Source organism: Mastomys coucha, unplaced genomic scaffold, assembly GCF_008632895.1.
Source record: "Mastomys coucha isolate ucsf_1 unplaced genomic scaffold, UCSF_Mcou_1 pScaffold16, whole genome shotgun sequence".
Taxonomy (NCBI): Eukaryota; Metazoa; Chordata; class Mammalia; order Rodentia; family Muridae; genus Mastomys; species Mastomys coucha.
In genome coordinates, this window is record NW_022196898.1 from 19,116,179 (window position 1) to 19,129,978 (window position 13,800).

Sequence of the window (13,800 nt, forward strand, 5' to 3'; positions counted from 1 at the left end):
CCTTAGAACTAAATGCTTTGGCCACTAGAGAGGCTTAAGGGCCTTGAACTTGTAAACATTCCATCAGGTGACAGTGTCACTGGCAGTAGGAAATGCCAACAGAGCGGACGGAGGTTCCTTCACAGAGCCTAGAAGCCATAGAAAAGAGTTCCCTCAGCTCAGAAGAAGCAGGATTAGTCAGTTTATTGATTGAACAGGGAGACAAGACAGCTGGAGAGCCAAGTGCTGTGTTAGGAGCAGTAAGTGTAACGGTTCCGGCCTTGAAAGCTACTTACCATGCAACAAAGCTTATGCATTAGGGAGGTTTGTGATGCTGCATTTGTTCTTATTTAATGAACTTTTCCTTGAAGAGAAGCCTTTTTGAAGGCTTGTGCAGGCTTGCAGGTAGAAAGGGAGTGCCAGAAGACATTCAAAACACTGATCAAAGGGGTTCTTGCTTAAACATAGGTCATTCACAGCCTTTTTTACAATCTCATTTGTGATATTTCTTAGAAGTGAGGGTACAGTCATTCTGTAGGTGACCTTGATGGTTGTGTGTAAATTTTTGAACGGCAGCCACTTACAGGTGGCCATCAGAATGAGAAAACTGAGGGGAGCCCTTTCTTCTGTGTCTTCCTGGGTTCCGACTCGACTTCCGGCACCAGTACCGTGTTATCTATTATCTCCAGCACTGCCGGTCTTAGGGCTTCTTTATTATTTGATTTAGGCTACAGTCACATCGAAAGGCACAGCTTTGGCCTTTTGCTAGACTTCCAATTGTCCTGAGATCATTTAAAGACAGCCATAAAGTGAATAAATGGGAGCTGCTTGTGTAGCTCAGTGCAGAGCAGTTGGCTAGCATAGCAGTGTTCTCCGTTTGATTCCAGCACTGCAAAAACCCAAAACAGAACACCGGTTATACAACCCAAAGCAAGACATAAGCAAAACCACAGTTATTGAAGAGTGATGCTATGAACACATGCCAGCTGGAGATGTAGCTCAGTGGTAGAATGCTTGCCTAGCGTGCACAAAAAAGGCTCTGGGTTCAAGCCACAGTACTACTAAAACAGCAGTAACAACAGAATAAAAATGAAGCCACCACTGGTGTGTGAGTGTGTGTGTGTGTGTGTGTGTGTGGTTTGTAATAAATAATTGAATTTATGTATTCAAAGGAGTGGAAAAAGAACTGTCTTAGCATCAGTGGTATGTAAGCCATGTAATTTTTGCCATTGAACTAATTATAAGATCTCTCCCAATCCCATCTGAGAATAATAAATAGACATAATAAGCATGTTGTAGAGTTTTGTGACATTTTAAATGAGATTGTGTATTTGAATTACCTGGAACATAATTAGGACTTAACCAGGTTTCTTTTTTAATTAATTACTTTCTTTATTTACATTCCAAATGTTGCCTCCCTCCATGACCCCTCCCAAAGTTCACCAGATTTCTTAATGATAGTTCAATCCCTAGTATGCCAGTTTCTTTTCTTAAAACTTTCTTTACTATCTTGCATTTCAGTCTTGTTGTACAGTTTTAAGTTTTCTTTCATCAGTCCATTAATCCTTCCCACTGATCCATCCATCACCAATCCATCTATCATCCATCCATCTACCTATCCATCCATCATCCACCTATTCATCCATCCATCCATCTATCCATCATCCATCCATCCATCATCCACCTATTCATCTATCTATCATCCATCTATCCATTCATCATCCATCCATCCATCCATTCATCTATCCATTCATCATCGATCCTTTCAGTCACTCATTCCAGACCCCTTCATTAAGCACTACTTTATGCAAGACATGGTTCAAGGGGCTGCTAATAGAGTAGCCCCCAGGATAGGCATGACCTGATCTTTGGTTTTTGTATGTTTCTTTTGAGACACAGTCTCATCATTTAACCTGCGCCAGTCTGAAACCACCTATCCTCTTGCCCCAGTTTTCTGAGTGCTGGGATTATAGGTGTTCACACACCATACCCAGACCATGAAATTTGCATTTCAGTAGGAAAATAGTTTTTTTTTTAAAATTAGAAACTATCAAGTGATGATGAGCAGTGCAATTAAACATATAAATAGGCACAGGACTTTGAGTATGCTTCTTTGAGTTGCATAGACAGGAAGGGCTTCTTGATACAAGATCTCAGCTGTATTAAGATCTGGAGGAAGAACATTCCTGGTGTAGGGGCCAGTTAGTGCAGGGGTGCAATGAGCGTGTTTTATTCTAGACAAAGAAGGATGGGTCAGTTTCTGGAGTTCAGCATTAAGTTATTGTGCTTGGAACTTCTCATGCTGAGAAAGATGCGTGGGTACGTGTTATTTCACAGCTATAACTGTGAACTGTTGTATAATATTCTTATGTTAGCATACACTCAACAATACTCATTATGTTATCCTTTGGAAAGGATGAAAGGAAAAGCCTTATTTTAATATTTAGTGAAGTCAATGGCTTAAAATCCACGGTTTAGGTGGCCTACTGCACATAACTAATTTTTGTGTTAGCTAATGAGAGGTAATTAGAGTAATATGCTTATATAATTAACTTTTAATTATTTTTCTTAGTGCCATTTAGTTTATGATAATTCTTCAAATACTGTAGCAGAACATGAGAAGCAAAGTCTAACAGGTTTTTACTAAATATCACTCATTTGATGTACCTTAAAATTAAGATAAAAGTATATTTTGTAAAAAAAATAGTTTTTTAATTTTATAATTTTATTTATTTATTTTATGTGTATGAATGTTTTGTTTGCATGTATCTCTCTGCACTGTATGTGTGTCTGGTGCCTTCAGCGATCAGAAGGTATTGAGTCCCTGGGATTGGAGTTGGATGCATGTGAGCTGCCTTGTGAGCTATGGCAGTCAGACTCTAGTCCTTTGGAGGAATAGCCAGCTTTTAACCTCTGAGCTATCTTTCCAGCTCTCACTTCTAATTTTAGAATAGTACTGGATTTGAAGAGGAGTTAGAAACATGGTAGAGTTCTGAGGAGTGTATACCCAGATTTCCCTATTAATATCTTATGCATTTGTATAATTCATATTTGTATATGTATTATATATGTATATACAAATGTGTATAATACATAATACAACTAAATAACCACTATATATGCAGTATTTTTTTTAAACAGAAGTCCATACTTGTAATATAATTTTGAGGTTGATAGCACAGTTTTCCAAAAGATTTTTCTCATTTCAGATACCAGCTGCAAAATTTTTGATCCCCCCTAGGTGATCTAGGTCACCTAGGTGCCCCTAGGTTGCCCATTTCAAATACTAACCATTTGGTTTCTACTAACCATTTGGTTCAGGAATTCATTTGAATAACTCACTTGAAGCGGGAAAGCACTGTACTTAGGCTTAAAGCCTTGTGTGCAGGATACAAATCTGTGGCAGAATTTTTGTAGAGCCATTGTATCTGGCATGAATCCAGAGTGATGACACCAGGCCTTGAAGTCACATTTTGTAAACAGCCAGTGATCATTATGTGAGATTTATGGAGTTACTCTTCTTGAAGGATTCATAGAACCTTTTCATAACTTAGTCCCAAGACATACCCGGCAACCAGGAAGTCTCCCATGGCTGAGAAGTGCTTAGGCAATGGTTCCCTCTGACAACTCTTCGATCAAATAAGAGGTTCTGGTATTCTGAAACTGAGTAATTTAGAATTGCTAAAGGTGCCTTTTGTGTGGCAATAATGAGACTTCTGCAAGGCGGTTTGGAGTTCAGTCCTACAGAGGCTGATCCATCCTCCGCCTGAGAAGCCTAAATTCATCATGTGCCTCTCTTTTCTTCTGTGGTCCTGTGTAACCCGGAACGATGGAAATCAGGACCAGCCAACTGGGAGGTGTGCAGACTGAGTCGGGGAGAATGCAAGGATCCAGCTTCTGTGTTCCAAGGGCGCATCACCCTCCCAGCACACGCCTACAAGTCTGCTGACTGACCAGGAAGGGGCAGTTTGGTATTGTTTGACACCTTTCTCAAGATGGTGTTGGCTTGGCCAAGGTGACTCAGAACACCGATGATAACCATGGCACCTGGATGAGCCAATCCTTGGCAACGGTCTCCACCATTACCAAGTAAAGTTACCCCCAGCCCCACCCCCTTCACACTGTTAATATTTTTACAGTCACATTTATTTATTTATTTATTTTACTTATTTATGTGTGTGTTTGTGGGTGGGCAAAGGGGTGCATGACCTGCCCTATGGGGGTCAGAGGACACCTTTTGGTAATTGGTTCTCTTCTTCCTCTCTTGGACCTGGGGAATCAATCTCAGATCTTCAGCCTTGGTGGCAAGTGCCTTAATCTGCTGAGCCATCTCACTGGCCCAGACTCTTGTTATTTTGAAGGAAGTTACTATGTATAGCCCACACTGGAGGAGTGGGGAGACACAGTCTACCTCCTGGAGGGTGCAGTAAGAGAAAGTGTTTTCTTTCTTTCTGTGTTGCTTTTGGGGTGCTGTGGGGTGAGTCAAGGGTATTCTGCATGCCAAGCAAGCATTTGTACTCAGGCTGCATCCCTGGGCTAGATAAAGAGATTTGTGGATATAGAGGAACAGGAACAATTTTAAGAACTATTAGAAAAATAAAATCAAATACTTGAAAATTTTAGATATTAGAAAAATGGAACCATAGAGACTGGAGCCCTCTTTTCAGATGAGTGAACCCGGAGGAGTCATGTCCTTAGAGGCGGGCAGAACTTCCTATTGGGAGTGGGGCTTTGCTAGAGTGCCTTGTGTGTGTGTGTGTGTGTGTGTGTGTGTGTCTGTGTGCGTATACCTTTGTCTCTCAGATTGTTGTGATCTGGAGCCTGGGAGGTAACTGACTTATAGAGATCCTGTTAAGTTACAAGCAGAGAAGCCCTTTTCCTCAGGAGGAAATGTGCTGAGAAGTCTTTTGTGTGTGTGATGGGGTGTATGTGTTCATTTATTCAGCTCAGAAGAATTCTCTGTGTTCATTTGAGCAAAATATAATTCTTCCATGGATTGACACTTAGAAGCTGAACTTTAGATTCTGCCCCTCCCCCCCAAGAATATTCAGCTTTTGGTTTATGTGAAGATTGTTTCAATATTTTATATATGTTGTGTATGTATACTTAAGCATATATAATATATGTATATACAACATATATATACATATATATATATATATATGGACATAGATACTTAGAGGGATGACTTAGAGAAGGTATAATCACTGTATTAAATCTTACAGTTGGTAAGTGGAAGAAAGTGCTCTTTTTTGGGTAGTAGGAATTGACTCAAGGGCCTATGCCTGTGAAGGAAGCATTTTGCCAATGAACTAGAGTCACTCTGGGGATAAGTGCATTCTGAGTTATACTCTCCCCCGTCTGCTGTGCCAGTGCTAGTGAGACATGTTGGCCATATGCATAGTGAGACATGTTGGCCATATGCAAATTCTTTGAAATCATGGGTCTGGATGTTCACTGGACAACATCTGGTGTAAGGGGAAAGATAGGTGGCTTATGTTATGTCCACCTATTTACCACTATCTCTTCAAGTGCTCTGAGCAGGGAATTTGTAACATCTAAGAACACTTAGCCCCATTGTCCTCATCCCACAATGAAGCCCAAAGCTCTTGTTGGGCTGGGTAATCCAAGCCGCGTGCTCTGGCAGCGGGACTCTCTTCTCTTTGTGCAAGGAAGATGTAGAGTGTGCCGGAGAACAACCTGACTTGAGGCACTGGGGGACTTGGGAGATGAGGCTAGGTTAGCTCTGCTGGTTCATAGGAAGGAAGTGAAGGTTTACTGGTTCAGCACTGGCAGGTGAATTCACCCACTTGCCAATTAAACAGACTTTTATGGTCGTAGAAATATTACTTGTGGACTTGAAAATCAGGTAAAAATGACAACATACCACCTACAGGGCAGTTTGGGCAATGCATTTTTTATTTATTTACTTTTCTTTACAATTTTAATCTGTCAGTATTTTTTTCATAAGTCAGAAGAGTATTTCTGACTCTTTCAGTTTATTTATTTTCAGAGATATTACTCTTTTTCCTAATTACTCTAGAGTAGGGTTTCTCAATCTTAACACTATTGACATTGGGGGTGGATGTGCTCTCTCTCTCTCTCTCTCTCTCTCTCTCTCTCTCTCTCTCTCTCTCTGTGTGTGTGTGTGTGTGTGTCTCTTTCTTATCTTCTGTGGTATTGGGGACAGAGCCTAGGGCCTGTGTGTGCTAAGTGAGGTAGGTTTCTCTTGTGGCTGGTCCTTTAGTTCTTTATTGTGCGGTTGTCCTGTGTGCTGTAGCTGGCCTTGACTACTAGATTCCGTAATGGGCTTCACCTGCTCCAGACATAGCCAGTTTATTGCAGGGCAGGCAGAACCCAAGACAGGTTTATCTTGGGTTAGCATAGCCTGGAAGACCCGTGCTGACTGTAATTTGGCATTGGCATATATCACCACCAGCGTCTGTGGTTTGTTTTGTTTTTCTGGCTGTAAAATAGGGCAATTATTTATGTTCCTTTATCATATTTCAACATCTGGTTTAGAGTAACACACTAACAAATGGCTATGTAGCAGGCTATCTTGGTGAAGTATTATACAATTTACAAGTTAAACAGAAGCTAACTAGCTCAGCCCTACCTAATTTTATTCTTGCTTATCTTTTTAGTTTTAGGGGATTGAAAACATTTGCTCACTTATCTCTCTCCTCTAAGCCTCACAGGACTCCCCTTATGGGTTTCATCTGCAGTTCTTGGATCTCAGAGAAGCCTTGCTAAGCAGTACTACAGATCTGAGGTAGTTATTACCCCAGGAAAGACTGTTGTATGGCCCCGTAAGTCTCTAAACCCGAACTTCTCTTGGAGACAGGAAATAACTGTCTTCCAGGCAGGACCCGCCAGCTCCAGGGAATGCCCGCTCTTTACCTGCTCCCTCAACTCCAAGCTGGGAGCATGGGAGAACCCTGGTTTGGGAGCACTGACTTATGTTACCGTATGCTTCCTTTCCTTGAGTGTTTTCTGTATGTTTTAGGGTATGTTGTCTCTGCCTTCATGTAAAAATGATGTGAGCCTAAGGGGACCGACCTGGGGACATCTCTTGTCTCCATTGCTGTCTTTTGAATTCCTCCTGTGTGGAAATATTCTTTTTTTTTTTTTGTAGCTGGCATTTTTAGAGAGGCTGCCTTGAACTTTAGAGTCGGAAGGATGTGCATTTAAATTTGGTGTTGCCCTTTTACTGGCTGGGTGCCTCATCCATAAAAGAGTTAGTATATACATTGCCCCCCCTTCCATATTGTAAGATGGAGTGTGATTAAATTAGATAGTGTTCTTTATTTTGGGTACTTGCTGCATGAAAGGTAGTTTCCATCATTCTCTCTTTCCCTTCCTCCCTCCCTCCCTCCCTCCTCCCCCCACCCCTCTCTGCTTTTCTTGCCATTTATCCTCTAAAGCTAGTCAATTGCAAAAGCACTGATGTCTAAGGTTGACCTCTGAGGATCTTCCGGAGCTTTCACAGGCTCACTCTGAGGACGGCCCTTTGCAGCGTCTCAGCACATACATGCTCTGGGACTTTGCATGCACTGATCTGTTTGCCTGGTCTGGGTGGCTGTCCACATTGTTTGCTCCTTCAGGTACCATTGTGTATCCTTCAGATAGGCCATCTAACCACTGAATACATGGTAGGATTTGCGTTATTTGCTGGCATTTCTTATTCTCCTGACCCAATGTCTTTGCTTTCCCTAATTCCACCTGGTTTGTTGGCCCATTATTGATGTGCGCGATGTTTTTCTCCGTCTACCAGAGTCTGAGCCTGACAAGGACAGGAGCTTGGTTAGCTACTACATCTTCATTGTCTAGATAGCACTTGGCTTGCCCTTGGTACCCAGGAAACCTTGGCTGGGTACATAAATGAATGAAATTATTTGCTAGTCACAACACATTTTCCTTGAGTTTTTCAAGAAAAAGGTGCATGTATGGATTTTAAAAATAGTTATTTAAGTAGCCTCAGATGATATTGGTTTATAGGTGACGACTTATATGAAAATACAATTTCTTCTGAGGCTTTTTTCCTTTATGTAGTTTTAATTTTAGAGAGCTTTTAATTGCATCGTTAACATCCCTGATGGTAGGTCACTGTTGTGTGGTGGATTGGGAAAACAGACCTGGGTTCTATCTATATCACTTCTCTGTGACCTTCAGCTGATTGTCAGAGTCCTCAGTATCCTTCTCAATGAAGAAATTGAAAATGCACAATAAGTTTGTTTATTTATTTATCTATCTAATTTAGGTAAATTTCCTTAATAGCTTAGTGTAGTATCAATATATATATATATTTCCCAGCTGATTGTTAGTTGGCTGGCATGGGAAAACTTACTTTTCCCAAGTATATGTCATTTTCATTTTTAATTAATTATTTTTATTTGAATGGAATAACATTCAGCACCTAAACAGCTGGAGTTTAAAAAATAAGTTACATCTCTTTACTCTGAGGCAAGTGTGTGTGTGTGTGTGTGTGTGGGTGTGGGTGTACATAGCACACACCCTATTGGGTGTGTGGAAGAGGTCATGAGACAGCTTGCAGGAGTTGATCTTTCTTCTTCTACCATGGGGGTTCTGAGGATCGAACTCAGATTTTTCAGGCTTGGAGGCAAGTACCCTTACTAGCTGACCTTACTTGTCCCTAGTGTTTTTTATTTTAGCAGTTGCGATGACAAGTTACACTGTGCTAGCCAGGTGGGTTGTAGTAATCCTTAAAGTGCTCAGCTGAGATGTTCTTCTCGAATGTCTTAGGTTCTTCACCTGGTCATGGGGCAGCATTCCCTTGGCTTAATTAGTGCTGAAGAAGTCTTAAGAAGGAGGGGAGAGGGAGATGCCTCGGTAAAAGCTTTGCAAGCATGAAGGCCTGAGTTAGATTCCCAGACCCCATACATGAAAAGCTATGTGTGATGGAGTGTGCTTTTAAGTCCATCTCTGGAGAGGTGGACACAGGTGGATTCTTGGGGCCAATTGGTCAGCAAGCCTGGTTTACCTGGTGAATTTCAGGCCAGTGAGAAACTCCTTGTTAAAAACAAGAAATGGGATGGAGAGATGGCTGATCACTTAAGAACTTGTGTAACTCTTGCAAAGGACTGGGTTTAATTTCCCAGCACCCACATGATAGTTCACAGCCACCCACAACTCTAGTTCCAGAGGATCTGATGCCCTTTTCTAACTTCTGTAGGCACCAGGCATGCATGTAGTGTACAGACGTATACCACAGGTACACATATGCAAATACACATACACACAGAGGTATGTATACATATGCATACACATGAACACACACACACACACACACACACACACACACACACACACACACGAGTATTTTTTATTACTCCCATGTATAAAGTTGGAAAACCTGATGCTTTTCTCTGAGTGTTTACAGTTTATTCACAAAAACATAGACTTATAATAAATAGGTCTACAGTTCAGGACTGATGCTCAAAAGCTCCCTCCCCCTTTTTAATCCTCATAGTGATAATAAAAGAAAAAGCAAAAGTATTTTTCCAGTTATTTCCTATACCATTTGTATACAGAAGCTCCCAGAGACCAAAAGAGGACATTTGGAGCCCTGAAACTGGAGTTGAATGGTTTTAAGTTGCTCTGTGGAAACTTGCCAAAATCACTTGAAGATAAGCAGAGCCAGCAAGAACTCCTGATATCTACACCCAAGGTTCCTGGCTTACAACCTTGCCTTAGAAGAAGTGCTGACCAGTCATGAGAAAATGCCCAAGACTCAATGAGTTGTTTTTAATTTTTTAATTTTGAAAGGCAGCTTAAGTTTTTGTTTTAGCTTGGATGAGCACCATGTGCATCTGAGATGCCTTGAAATAAGATACCTTGTCTAAGGATGCTTGAGCCTCACTTGGAGGAGGGAATGGAATGGTAGTGGAAGGCAGATGGAGGAAGAGAACTGGGTGGGAGAGGGGATGGCTAGGGAGTGGGGGTTTTGGGGTCAGGTGTGGGGAGGGGCTAGGGGATGGCACATGGCCATGAGAATTAATGGAAATCTGTAACAGAGGAAGGGGGTTAGGGGGTATCTCCAGAAAGAGACAGAGACTTGAGATAGGGGAGGTACCCAAGAATCAATGCAGGTGTCCTAACCTGTGACTCACAGAATTGGGGATATGGAAACTGGGAAGGCTGCCTCCTGTGGCCAGACAGGAACCCCAGTGGATCAATAAGGATACACACCAAACTACCCACAAAACTTTTCATCCAAAATTTATCCTGTCAACATAAAATGCAGGGATGGGGGATGGAGCAGAGACTGAGGGGAGAGCCAACCAATAACCGGGCCAGTTAGAGACCCATCCCCTGGGCAAGCATGAATCCCTGACACTATTAATGATACTCTGTTATGCTTGCTGACAGGAGTCTAGCATGGCTGTTCTCTGAGAGGCTCCACCCAGTAGCTGACTAAAAATACCTTTTCTATATCCATTTGGAAGATCATATGATTTGGCATTTTTTCACTTGATATATCCAACTGATTGATTTGTATGTGTTGAACTGCCAATATTCACTACAGTGAATCATTAGTGATGAATCAATAATTAATAGTTATTAATTAATAATAAGAATTAGTACACCTTTGGATTAGTTTGATGAGGACTTCTGCCTCTGTGCTCATCAGTAAATGCTGACCTCTGGTTTTCCTTCTCGGGTTTTGGTGTTCAAATAAAGCTGGCCTCTTGCATGCATTTAGAATTATTTCCTTGTCTGCACTTGAATACTTGAAGGCGAATTGATATCATTAGTCCACATGATCTTCTCTTTCCTCCTTCTGCTTTGAGATGGCCTCTCACTGTCTAGGCCAAAAGAGCCCCAAACTTTTGATTCTCCTGCCTCAGCCTCCTGAGCACAGAGATTGCAGGCAAGTGCCACACTTGGCTGTTTGCTTTGTTCTTGCTCTCAGAGAACTTTGTTGTGTGGATTGTAACCTCCTCTTTTTTTTTTTTTCTTCTGATTTCACAGATCTGAGGCTCCCCCCGCCCCTTTTAAAAGTCTAATAAGGGTCTGTCTGTTTTAATCTTTTTAGAGAAGTAGCTCATTGTTCCATGATGTTTTGTCCTTCCACATCCGTGTTTTACTTACTTCTGTCCTGATTGTGTTGTTGTCTTGTAATTTCCCTGGGATGTGGCAGTGGGCTTTTATCAGAGCTGATCCTGCCTTTTTGATGCAGATGTGGGTTTCTGGCCCTTTCACTGGGCTTTGATATCGGCCAGCCTTCGCTGATGTCCATGGGGTTTGCTGTGCCCCATCTCCAACTTTACTTGTTCTAAGGACTTTAGAATTTACTTAAACATTTCCTCCATTCTCATTGGTTGTTTAAATGATTGTTACAGGATGGCTTGCACATTTTAAGATCACTGATCACTGTAGCAATACTGACAGTGTTTCCTCAAGTTGTGAAAGCCACCCTGGGAGGCTGTTGACAGATGCAGAAAATGTGGTGCTTTTGTTAACTCTAGAGAAGGCTGAAACTATGTCATTTGAGGGGAAATGGCCGCAACTGGAGAGCATCATATCTCGTGAAGTAAGTCAGACGCAGAAAGTCAAATATTGATTTTATTTCTCATTTGCTGATTTTGGATTTTCTATGGATCATGAAGTCATTCCTTCATATTTGTCAGAGTAGAAATAGACTGCCTAGGGGAACAAATGCGGTGTTGGAGGGCATCGCTGTGTACAGTGGATATGCAATAAAAAGAGTAGGTTGCAAATTTCCATGTATCTGTTAAATAGCACTTTAAAACATATGAATATAACAAACACTTCATCACTAAACAGCCCTTAATAAACACGATCGTTACACCTTTGCTTTGCAGGACTTTTAGCACTTGGAGTAAAGAAGTACACTTTTTTGACTGTATTTTACAAATTGTAGGGGCCAAGAGATAGTGATAGATTATTTCTGGCAATCTGGAGTAGAGAGCTGCCAATTTAACACCTCCAGCCGGTGTGGAGCCATGTGACGAAGAAAGTCTCTTCTCCCTCTGATAGGTTCCACAATGTTCCAGAAAGCTAGAGTGATCTCTTAACTACACCTTCCTGGTTTAACCTTTCCTGCTCTTACCTTTACCTCCACCACCAGCACAGTCACCAGCCCAGTCATCAGCACTAGAGCCAGCAGCACCAGGTGGTTTGGGGGGTCTGTGGTGGTGCCTGTTCTCACTAGGAAGGAGGAGCCTAGTCATTCCAAGGCTGAGTTTGGTCTGCTGGCTGAGCAGATGGTAGAAATCTTTAGGCTGTTGTTTAGAACTGAGATTTCAGAATGCTGGGGTAACCCCACACTAGCATTAAGATTTCTTAGGATTAGGATTATTTAAAATAGGGAAGAGGTTCTCATATGGTCATTAGGAAGAGCACTAGTTTGGTGAGTGTATATGGGATACAGTTACCAAACTCCGACACTATTGTGGATGCTAAGAAGTGTTTGCTGACAGGAGCCTGATATAGCTGTCTCCTGAGAAGCTCTGCCAGTGCCTGACAGATACAGATGCAGATGCTTGAAGCCACCATTGGACTGAGCACGGGGTCCTCAATGAGGGACTTAGAGAAAGGACTGAAGGAGCTGAAGGGGTTTGCAACCCCACAGGAAGAACAACATTATCAACCAACCTGCCCCCCGGCCCCCAGAGCTCCCAGGGTCCAAGCCACCAACCAAGCAGTACACATGGGGGACCCATGGCTCCGGCGGGGAGGACCCATGGCTCCGGCGGGGAGGCAGGAACATCCTAGGGTGGGTAGAGGAACATCCTCATAGAAGCGGGGGGGGGGGGAATGGGGTAGGGGGCTTATGGGGGGAAGCAGGTAAGGGGATAACACAAAATGTAAATAAAGAAAATATCCAATTATATATATATAATGCTAATGATATGCAAAAAAGAAGAGCGTTAGTTTGCCAGTGGAACCCTGAGTTAGGCACTTACTTTACATTTATTCTTTCCCTCCTTCTCTCTAGTCTCTCCCATCCCCCCGACACAGACTCTCACTGGGTAGCACTGGCTGGTCTCAAATGTGCTATGACATTTGCACATGTTCCAGACCATGCTGGCCTTGAACTCAACAGCGATCCATCTGTCTCTGCTAACTGAATGCTGGAATTAGAGGTACGCACTATCATGTCTAGCAAATTCATGTTTTTCAGCTCACAGGGCATTACTGTGGTAGAGCAAGTGCATGGTAGGCAGGTCTATTTAGAAAAACATACACATGGGCACAAATGCGCCTGCGCATTATACTATAAGTTATAAACATCTTCAGTAAGGCTAGGTTAGAAGACAGTGTGGTGTGATGGAAAAAGAATGTGGACTTTGGAAAGTCACAAAGATCTGGGTTTTGATATTTTTGCTATGGCAAAAGTGGTGGTTCTCCTGAGGCAGTGTATTTTATTTTTAAGATCTCATTTTATTTTTTATTATCTCTAATTAAGTGTATGTTTGTGTGTAAATGTGTACATGTGAGTTCATATACACACAGAGAACATAAGAATTAGGCAAATCAGAGTCTCACTATGTTGTTTAGGCTAGCCTCAGACTTATGACCTTCCTGCCATAATTTCCTGTGCTGGATTTATAGGCATGTGCCACCATGCTTGACTTTAAATTTTTATTTTCTTTTTAAAGAAACCTAGCTACTTATACGACTGGTATGAGTAATCTAGACTCACTGGAAGGAGAACAGAGGCACAGCCTCAAGATAGGGAATGGGGAAATTCCCTTCGTGGATTTGCTGTAAGACTCTTAAGTTCTCTGGGAAGGGGAGATTGGTGATGCAATGGTGCTAGTCAGCTGGTCTGGC

General features: G+C 42.0%; 1 protein-coding gene across 2 annotated transcripts in view; it reads left to right on the forward strand.

The window, feature by feature from the left end:
• The window catches only part of Ppm1l (protein phosphatase, Mg2+/Mn2+ dependent 1L), a 253,322-nt gene that overhangs the window by 29,365 nt on the left and 210,157 nt on the right, over positions 1-13,800 (forward strand). Inside the window, exon 1 of one of the 2 annotated variants that reach the window (XM_031374077.1) lies at positions 3,205-4,068. The exons of the other annotated variant lie outside the window; for it this stretch is intronic. The gene's annotated coding sequence lies outside the window, so the exon portion shown is untranslated. Of the gene's footprint in view, positions 1-3,204; positions 4,069-13,800 lie in introns of those variants that run through there. 2 annotated transcript variants of the gene reach the window in all.